We start from the raw sequence: 11015 nt of genomic DNA on the forward strand, positions 1-11015 counted from the left end.
TAACTGCCAATTCTAAAAATAGCACTTTCTATGCATCGAGAGCATGTTTTGATGGCAAGTTAACTCTGACACATGCCTAGTGAAGGGCCAACTTCTATTTTTGGTGTCTCCATGCACTTCCACTTTGACTAATGGCTTCCACCTACTTTCTCTCTTGTTTCTTCTTTGTTTTTGACATGTAAATGGCTCATGCATCCAATAAATGAATAAAATATGGATGGAGTCCCTCTAAGCACCAGATTAATTGTTAGTCTTTATATATTTAGTTTGTTTTATTAGTTAAAAGCATTTTATTGCATGAAGAATATCTATCACTCTCAACACAAATTGAGAAGATGATTTCTATAAATCACCCATTGTAAAATTTAACAAGGGTCAACATTATTATGCAAAAATTTATGCTTTTGGTGCTTTGGAGTGTAGTGATTCTTGCCTAAATGTGTCATTGTTTTGTGGATTTTATTCATGAGATTGTGATTGAGCCAAAGGTTTATTGCATTGTTTCTAGTTGTTTGATCTTTTAGTTTTGGTGTTTGCTATAGAGTCATGAATTCTGCTAACATAACAAGCTTGAGAAGAGATCATCAAACTGTGTCTGCATAGCCTTTTGTCTCGCATGAGTGCACTTTCAATGGTCTTGCAATTTGATAAGAGGTGAAATATCATACGATTATTAAATTTTCTCATTGAAAATTGCATCAGTAAATTGTAGGAAATGGTACTCCTATTTTCATTAGTTTCTTACCAATTTCTTTGAAAGCTTAACTCACACTATATTGTTTTCTGCAGCTTATGTCCATTTAGGATTTCAATTTCAAGTTATTTTGATTTCATGTTATTTTTTTTCAATTTTTTTATTTGCTTCGCTAACCCCTTGTTAGAATAGGAATGCATTTTAGTTGCATTGGTAGTTGCATTCATTGAAAAATAGAAAATACAAAAAATATTGTTCTTTTGGTGTGATATTTTGAGATAGAGAATGGATTTTCTTTGATTCCAAGATAAAAGAGTCTTTTAGAACCAGCAAAGGCCTCCTTGTGAACATTCAAATTTATCTTCTATTGAGCGGATTTTGGTATGTCGCAAGACAAACACTAAACCTTGGAGTGGATCCTTAAAAATATTGTCTTTTCAAGAGGGGAATTACTCAATGGATTCATGGCATTAACTTCATGCAAAATAAATTCCCAATAGAAGTGGTGCTAGAAGGTGGGCCAAAAAATAAAGAACATATTCCCGAAAACAAAGAAAATTTGAAAATATTTCAAAAAATTTTGCACCCTTGCAATAATCTACACTCCGTACAAGTTCAGAAAGTACTAAAATTTTCAAAAATTCAAGTGTGTAGGTTTGCAGGTCCGCAAGTTTGCAGCTCTGCAGGTACGCAGGTCCACAGATCTACAATTTTGTAAAACTTTGTGGTGTGAAAAATTCAAAGAGGTGAGAAAGTGCACTTTTGTAGAGATGCACTTTTCCCAAAATTGATGCAAGTTGGAGGATATTGATCCAAAATCCCCATTTTAGTGAGCATTAAGGTCTATGCCAAGTGCACACAAGTTTCTTGAGCTCACCCACTTTCATAAACCATGTAGTGACAAGGGAACATCTCGAGTTCAACCACTCCCATTCGAACTTTCATCATCATCTTCAACTCCACCTCCACTCCAACCACCTAGTGAACCACCACATACTCCGATAAATACTCCCCAACAAACACCATTAGGTCCACCAAACCCTCCAATGACCATTTTCACAAACACCGTTGACTCACTAGTAAACTTGAGAGGTGCACTCCATGACCTTCCAAAGAATCCTAAGAAGTTTTGTGCAAGATTCATCTATGGTGAAACATGACCTGCCGAAGATCATGTCAAGGTTTTCAAAGAAATTTTCAATGAAAAGCAAGTGGCTAAAGAGGATGTGGTTCTTCGTTTGTTTCCATACTCTTTGGGAGAAATTGCCTTCAATTGGTATGTCAATTTGCCACCTGGATGCATTGGAGATTGGGATACATTCAAAAAATTATTTTTGGAACAATTCAAAACATTCATCAATCTAGCTGTGATACATCAACAATTCATATCAATAAAAGGGGACCTAGCTGAGATAGTTTCATGCCTCAACCATCACTTTCATATGGCCTACCACAGGTTGGAAATACCATACACCATATTAGTTGAAGCTACTATTCAGATTTATTTGAATCCTATGGACCCTCTTACTATGATCTTTTTGAGAAGACTTCCTGTAGTGAATATTGACACATTGGACAAAGTCTTTGCAAAAGCAATCACATTCACAAAGCAAGCCAATCCTAATGGAAGAGGAATGATGCTTCCAGCACAAGTAGTCCCTACAATGCCAACATACCCCATGGGAGCACCCACAATGCCTAGCCAGTTCATACCTATGAACCCAATCCCATTACAGTAGGCACCCACTCCACAAACACAATTGATAACATATCCAGGGTATGAGCCATTAAAAACAACTTTCTTTGAATAGAAAGCAACAGTTCTTGTGGAAGTAGATAACAATCTTCTTTTGAAAGTTGGTCAAATGAAGAAGACTATGTCACAAATGAATAATGAGCTGATACATCTTAGGTTGTCACAAGGACAAAATAAAAAATTCCAAATAAATAATTTTAGCCCCTACAACAACAATTTTGGTGAGAATTACAACAAGAACTTCAACAATAACAGTAACAACAACAATGACAGAGGAAACACCTTCAATCCTCTTGATTGCAACAATGGCTTCGAAAGGAAAAACTGACAATGGAACACTCAAACAAATAATGGAACCATTCTTGCTGATAACAACAACAACAACATTCAATATGTTGATATCACTCAGTATGATGATAGCCAAAATGTTCCTAGCAACGATGGTTTGTGCTACAATGGTAATCAAGAGGTGAATCAAAACTCACAAGTAAATGACAATACTCCTCTTGTTCAATTCAATGATATGCTATTTGAATCTTACAATTGTACATAGAATACATAAGTTGAACAACAAGTAAATGAGTAATTCTCATTCCCGTGTAGCAAAGAACCCAACCTTCAACATGATGAGATGTTTGCCTTTCAAAATGACAATCAAAATATATACAATCTTAGAAACAGAAAGGATCCCTTGAAGGGTGGGATTCCTGTAGGTTTGCAACCAATCCCACTTGATCCAAGAGAAAATAACAATCCACCATCGGTAAGACCAATCCAAGGAGGACAACAATATCATAATCAAGTGAAGATACCAACAATACTAAAGAATCTTGCTTGATCTACTAAAAAGTAAAATGCAGTAGAAGATTTGAAGAAAACTAAAGCCAATATATCCATGTTTGACATGTTATAGAATTATCGACAACAAAGAGAAGCGCTCATGAAAACATTGGATAATACAAAGGTTTCCCACAATATGAATGTTGTCCCTCAAAAGATAGTGCTGCAACAAGTAAATGTTGCAGAAGCAATGCCCACTATGTTCAAGGATAAAGTTGAGGTACCATCATTTTTTTTGAGCATAAGGATATATCGGAAGAATATTCACAATTGCCTCATTAATTCAAGAGCTTCATGTAATGCAATTCCATTATCAATAGCTCAAAGGCTAGGAGTAAATCCTTAATCCTCTAATCCAGTGGTGATACAATTGCATAAAATAGAGGTAAAAGTCATTGGAGTATTGAAAGATGTGTGGATATAGTTCACAGTTGATCCTCAAATCTAGGATGTTATTGACATACATGTGGTTGATATCCTGAAGACATATGGATAACTTCTAAGTAGATAATGGATGAAATGTTTGAGAGGATGGTTCTCTATAGACTTCACTCAATTATGGTTGCCTTAGAAAGGATTGAACAATCAAATCAAGATAGATGCTGAGCCCAAATTGAAAACAATGATTATAGATTGCAATGCCCTGAATGAGATAGCATTCTTACAATCAGATTTGGGTTCGTACAAAGTGATGGTATTAGATATGGTTCCAAACCATACACCTCAAGATCAAAATGAAGAACCTAAGGTACCGGTACTGAAAAATAAAACTTTGACATAGTTTATAAATAGTATGGTGACAAATTTATAATGTTTAGGAGAAGAAATTGACCCCAACATCCTCCTCCTTCCAAGATTTTGTTGATTACACAAACTTAGTCACTCTAAATTTGAATGTTCATCATGTCAAGAAGTAGTTGTGAAGGTATTGACCCACATGATGGAAAACAAAGATACAATGACCCCAACAGATGAACTCACAGAAAGTCAAAATTCTATGAACTCATCCCACCTTGTTGAAAAGATTGAAGAAGAAAGTGAAGATCTAAATGTATTGTACAGTGATACCTCTTTATATGGTGGAGGTTTGTCTTCTCCTCCTTCAGGGATGATCAAAGTCCAAAGAAGAAGACAATATGTGAAAGGTAAAGGATGGACTTTAGTAGTCATTCATCCTGAACCTAAAGTTGAAGAAATCAAAGAGCTAATAGGGGAAATTCAAGAAAAACAAGAAAAAAATACACTTCCTCTATCTACTAGTTATGAAGGGGACTCATCAAGTCCTACATAAGGAAAGTTACAATGGGTTCCTAAGAAACAATCATTCAAGGCTCAAGTGAAAGAGAAGTTAAGGATGAATAAGTATAAAATTAGAAAACCCAAGGAGAATGCAATTTGGACACTCTACTTCAATGGTTCTAGGTATAAGATGGGAGACGATGAAGGTATCAAATTAATCAACCCAAAAGGTAGGTCTTTCTATGTCGCATACTAATTGCAATTTAGATGTACTAATAATGGTGCAGAATATGAGGCATTAATATGAGGATTCCTATTTGCACTAGAGAAAGGAGTCACAACTCTTAAAATCAAAAGGGATTCCCAATTGGTCATACAAAAAGTAAAATCCATATATTCTTGCAATGAACAAAGATTACTTTCTTACAAGAAAAGGGTATGAGATATATTGGATGATTTTGAGGCCTTAAACATCAAGTCCATTCCAAGAAGAAAGAACATGGTAGAAGATGCTCTTGCCATCTTAGCTAGTGTATTGTAACCAATTGAAAGAACCAAGTTGAAAATATTTTCAGTAGAATTGGTTATTGTTCCATCCATCCCTAATAATATCACAAACTTTTAGGTCTTTCAAGATGATCAACATATACTTGAGTTTATCATGTGTAGTCATTATTTTGAGGGACAAGAAATTGATGGTATAGAAGATGATGGACTTGAAGATGAGGATGGGATTCTAAATTTAAAAACCAACACTATTCTGAAAGGGATGGTTGTACTTGAACACATTTTTGATCGTGATGACTTGGCACTCAATAGAAGGGAAACTTATGAAAAGGGAATTGAAGTATGTGATTTGTACAATTTGGGTACTGATGAAGAGCTGAAAATGGTACATATAGGAAAAGCATGTAACTCATAAGAAAGGGATGACATGCTCAAATTACTCACCAAATATAAGGATGTCATTGCCTGGAGCTATGAAGAGATAAAGACTTATGATCCTAAGATTATCACACATGACATCCCGCTAAAACCCAATACCAAGCCATTTTGACAAAGACAAAGACTGGTAAATTCTCTCATTGAACCATTGATCATAAAAGAAGTAAAAAAGTTAGTGGATGCTAAGATCATATTTTCTATCTGCCACTCCACATGGGTGGCCAATTTGGTTCCTGTGTGGAAGAAGATAGGAGAGATTCATCTTTGTGTTGACTTTTATAACTTGAATCTAGCATCTCAGAAGGATAACTATCCTCTACCCTCATTGGATGAGGTATTACAAATTGTTAATGGTTCAAAAATGATGTCATTCTTGGATGGTTGCTCAAGATATAATTAGGTGATGGTTGACAAAGAAGATAGGCTAAAGATGTCTTTCACAATGAAATGGGGAACTTTTTCCTATAGAAGGATGCCCTTTGGACTAATTAACACAGGACTTACATTTAAATGTGCAATGGATGAAGCTTTCAAAGGATTGATTAATAGATGTATAGTTATCTACAGGGATGACTTGACTATCTTTTTAAAAGATTGAAGTACCTATATTGCTGATCTAAGGTAGGTATTCAATAGATGTCATAAATATGACATATCCCTCAATCCCAAGAAATGTTCATTTGGAATTACTAAAGGAAAGCTCCTGGGACATGTTATTTTTGAGGCTAGAATATCCATTGTTCTAGATAGAGTTGAGTTTATTTTGAAGTTAGCACCTCCACACAATCGAAAGGAATTGAAGTCTTTCTTCGAAAAGATAAACTTTGTGCAAAAATTCATAAGTGGATTTGTAGAAATAGTTCATCCCCTCAATGATTTACTCAAAAAGGGGGCTAAGATAGAATGGGTACCAAAATTAAAGAAATCATTGGAAGATATTAAGGTTTCCATTTCCATGGCCCTAGTTTTAGTGAGTCCAGATTATGAGTTGCCATTTAAGATCCATTCCTTTGCTTCTGAACATTCTTGTGTAGGGATTTTGACACAAAAAAGAGAGAAGGAAGATGAGCGACCAATTACTTTTATGAGTTTTCCTTTGAACAACACAGAGTTGGAATATTCAAACCTTGATAAATAGTCCTTTGCATTGATCAAGGTAGTAAAGAAGTTCTATCACTACATACTCAGAACTAAGGTGTATGCAATTGTACCTGATCTAGTAGTAAAGATGCTTTTGATGCAAAATGAACTTGGTGAAAGGAGAGGAAAGTGGATGGCATACTTCAAGAATTTGATCTCAAAATACAATCTATGAGATTAGTCAGAGGTCAAGGGTTGTCAAAAATGATAGTTGATAACCAAGATGAAAGTGCAAAGGATTTCAAGCTTGACGATGAAACAGATGAGGGTGATCAGAAAAGGATGGCTATGTCACAAGTTGATATTAATTGAGTGGTACCAAGAAATTTTTTATTATCTCTTAAAATACCAATGCCCCAAATGTATGAATAGTTCACAACGTAGGGGACTTAAAATGAAATGCAAGTCTTACATGTTACTTGATAACAAGTTGTAAAAAAGGAACTACGAAGAGATCTATCTAAAATGCTTAGGATGTGAAGAAGCTAAGGATGTCTTGGAACATTTCCATGACAAGCATGGTACAAGACATGGTTCAATAGAATCGAGTTATTTTTGGCCCTCGATATTCAAGGATACTTTTGAGCATGTGCATGATTGCCATATATGTCAAACTATTACTAACAAAGAAAGGTACCCAGAAATGCCACTACAATTGGTGTACAAGGTGCACCCCTTTGCAAAATGGGGATTGGATTTCATAAGTCTAGCCAATCCACTATCATCAACTACACATACATTCATCCTTGAAGCTATGAATTATTGTACATGATGGATGGAAGTAGAGACATTCAAAAATTTGACTACTAAGGTGGTGACTGACTTTCTGGAAGAGCACATTGTTACTAGATTTGGAATGCCTTTCACCCTTGTTTGTGATAATGGGTCCACATTCACATCCACATTCCTAACCCAATGGACATTTGAAAACAAAGTCATTATCAAGTTCTCTTCAAATTACTACCCATAGGGAAATGGGGTAGTGGAATCTACAAACAAAAACTTGGTCACAATAATAAAATGATTGTTGAAGGAGAATCCTAGGGATCGGCATACAAAATTGAAATATGCCCTATGGATAGATCAAGTTAGAGTAAAAAATGGCTTGGGGACTTCTCCATATTTTCTTGTTTATGGGCAAGAACCAGTGTTCCCACTTAACCTTAGAATTCTTGTTTTGAAATTCATGAGTGGGTATGCTAAAGATGCTGACAAAGTACAAATCATATTGATGAATCTCCTAGAAATGGATGAGAAATTAATAGCTACATTGGAGGACATGGCTAAACATCAAGCTATTGTAAAACGATGGTTTGACAAGAGGTCCATGACCAAATCATTAAATATTTCTGATGTTTTTCTACTCTAGGACAAGGCAAAAGAAAATCTTAGCAGTCATACCAAGTTTCAATGCTTATGGACAGGGTCTTATCAAAGTGCAAAATTTTTGGGAGAGAACACTTTTAGGCTCAGTTCCTTGCCAGGGGGAATTTCTTCCCTTGCCCATAAATAAACAATTTCTGAAGCATTATTTTGAAGCCTAAAAGACAAAAAAACAAAAAAAAAATAGTTAGATTTCATTTTTGCATTTAGCTTAGATTTTCATTCCTGCAAGTGTGTTTATTTTCACAAGTGTGTTTGCTTTCATGTTGCATATTTTCTTTCAGTCATGTGTTTCTTTTCAAAGTTGTGTTGGTCCTAGGGAGTAAGGTGTACTTGATATTTTCTCTTAAGATTTCACTAACCACTCTTTGGTTTCAATTTCAGGAAGAGGTATTTCTTTGTCAAAATATTTAGATGACTATGTGTCTTATACCAACCAAGTAGTGGATATTTCTTGTAGAAATAGGGGACTCTCAATTTGGAAATCAGAGGCCTAAACTACTAAGTTCTCAACACTTTGAAAATTTAAAGATTTGGTTGTTTTAGGTGTTGTTGATTTGAAGTCAAAGATGGCAAGAGACGATCCAAATTTCACCTAGTTCAAATAGGAGGGGTCTCCTCGAAAGGTTACTAAGATCAATGATTTAGTGTGAGAGTTTTCTAAATTTTCTAAAAGAAGAACCCAAGGGATGTTCACAAGAGATCGAATCTAAGAAGCATATTCAGGATATGGAAAATTTTATTTTTAAAAAAGGAAGAAAAGAAAGCAAATTATGGTGTTAAGTTTGAAGTATTGTAAGATCTAAAATGGCAAAAGATACATTCTTAGAACAAAGTATCTTGTATTCAAAGTATTGTTCCATCAAAAGAAACATTTTGAATGACATGGAGTGTTTATTCAAAAGCCAAGAAATTAAAAAGAACATGGTATCCTACCAAGAGCCCTCGAACTGATTCTCTCATCTGGTCAAGTAATTGATTAAGAAGTGCCACTTCGTGGAGACTCCAAATGAATGAGCTGGGAGGAGTGGAAGATTGTTTTCAAGTTATCAAAAAACTTTGATTCACTACATCCTAGCACATCGAAGGGAATGAATACACAATGCACACACTGAGTTGGAAGGTTTCAAGTTTTAAAATTTTGATTGAAGAGACATCGAAAAGATGCTTGAGATGTTCAAAGTCTGGTTGGTTTTTGACACAAGTTGGAGGAATGTTTGATAATGAAGAAATGCCTTGGTCATTTCTTCCTTTTTTTGGGGCTATTTTTTGTGGTATCCACAACACATGCCCCATTCCTCGCTAGGAATGGGGACCCCTACTTTTTTTTGACTCCTGGACTCACAATTCAAGAGTTAGAAGAAGAAAATTCACTTAAACATTTGATTCATAAAGTTGAAAAGTTCAAAAACACAAAAAAAATCAAAAAATTGAGAAAATCACAAAAAATAATAAAAAAGTCAAAAACGCAAAAACATTATAAAATGACAAAAATTCAAAAAAAAAACCCCTCCACTCACCTGCACATTATCTTTTGCGAGAGGAGGGAGTGGCTATAAAACCCTCCCTCCCCCCTTTTTTCATCTTCATTTTTGTTTCAAGTGTTTGGAGGAGGGAGAGATGAGCTCCCCCTCTTTTTCTTTCTTTTAGCATAGTTCCCTCATGGGCACACACACACTACATCGCCTTCATGGCCCTACACACTACACCTATGCTATGACACTTGCACATAACACCCTTTTTGGGCATGTGCACTATACCCACATGGCATGTTTGTGATGCTTGACACATCGCTTGCATGGTGCCCTTCGTGGCACCTACACAATGCGCCCACACCTATACCTTTGTGGTGCCTGCATGGTGTGACTATACCCATGCCTGTGTAGTGTTCTTCATTGAAACCTACACAATGTGCCTATGCTTGCACCTGCATGGTGCCCTCCATGGTACTTGCACGATGCACCCTCACAATGGTGCATGTGCCTATGTAGCACCATCCATGGCATGCTCGTGCTTCGGTGCTTGTGCCTACATGGTGCCCTCTAGTTTATTTGATTTGATTTTTATTTTTGAATAAAGGGTTAAAAATATATAAATAAAAAATATTAAAAATTTTTAAAAATTAAAATTAAAAATAAATAAAAAATAAAATAAAATTTAAAATTTAAATTTAAAAAAAGAGGAATAAAATTTTTCCAAGTTAGAAATGAATAAGTCCTCAATGGGGATTTTTTTTGTTTTTTGTTTTATCATGTGACTAATGACATTTTCTTTTCTCGTGATGTGCAGGCAACGTAATTAGATGGCATCTACATCTAGAGCAACAACAAAACTAGTTGTTTTCAAGTTCTAAGTTGTACCCCCAAACTCGAGGTTACATGATCATTACGCTGAGATAAAAGACACTAACCTCAAATACATAGACTTGAAAGAATTCCTTAGAGTTTTCAATAATATGAGAAAAAGGTCAACCATGAGGTCTACACTAATCCGTTTTAGATTAGTGAATGCAACATCACATCCAGGGACTATGAAATCAGTTGAATTGGTCATGATCCTATCTTGATACTTCGTTCCCGATGAAAGGGTGGTTAAGAGAATCACCAGAGAAGTGGTCTTAGATCTACAACCTAATAACATCAAGAGGGTCTTCCATCTTCCCAAAGATGATCAGTTCATCTGAATCTCCTATGAAGTAGTTGAAAGATGGTACAAGGAGCATCACCAAGAGGCCATCGATATCATACATTCCTTATACTTCATTGAGAAGCCACCTTGAGGAAAGACAATTAGCAAAGTGGATATGACTTGGGGATATATGAAGGATGACACCAAATACTTTATCTTTCTCCTAAGTAGAGTCATGGGCTTACCCATAGTAGGTCATCTCACTCCATTCATGGTCAACTTTATTGAGAACATCAAAAACAAAAAGATACCACTGGATTGGGCCACCACACTAAGTGAAAACCTATGTGAGCAATTGAGGATGATAAAGGAAAAGAAGAAGTTATATAT

Source organism: Cupressus sempervirens, chromosome 9 (assembly GCF_028749045.1).
Source record: "Cupressus sempervirens isolate cs-2001-9-10 chromosome 9, ASM2874904v1, whole genome shotgun sequence".
Lineage (NCBI taxonomy): Eukaryota > Viridiplantae > Streptophyta > Pinopsida > Cupressales > Cupressaceae > Cupressus > Cupressus sempervirens.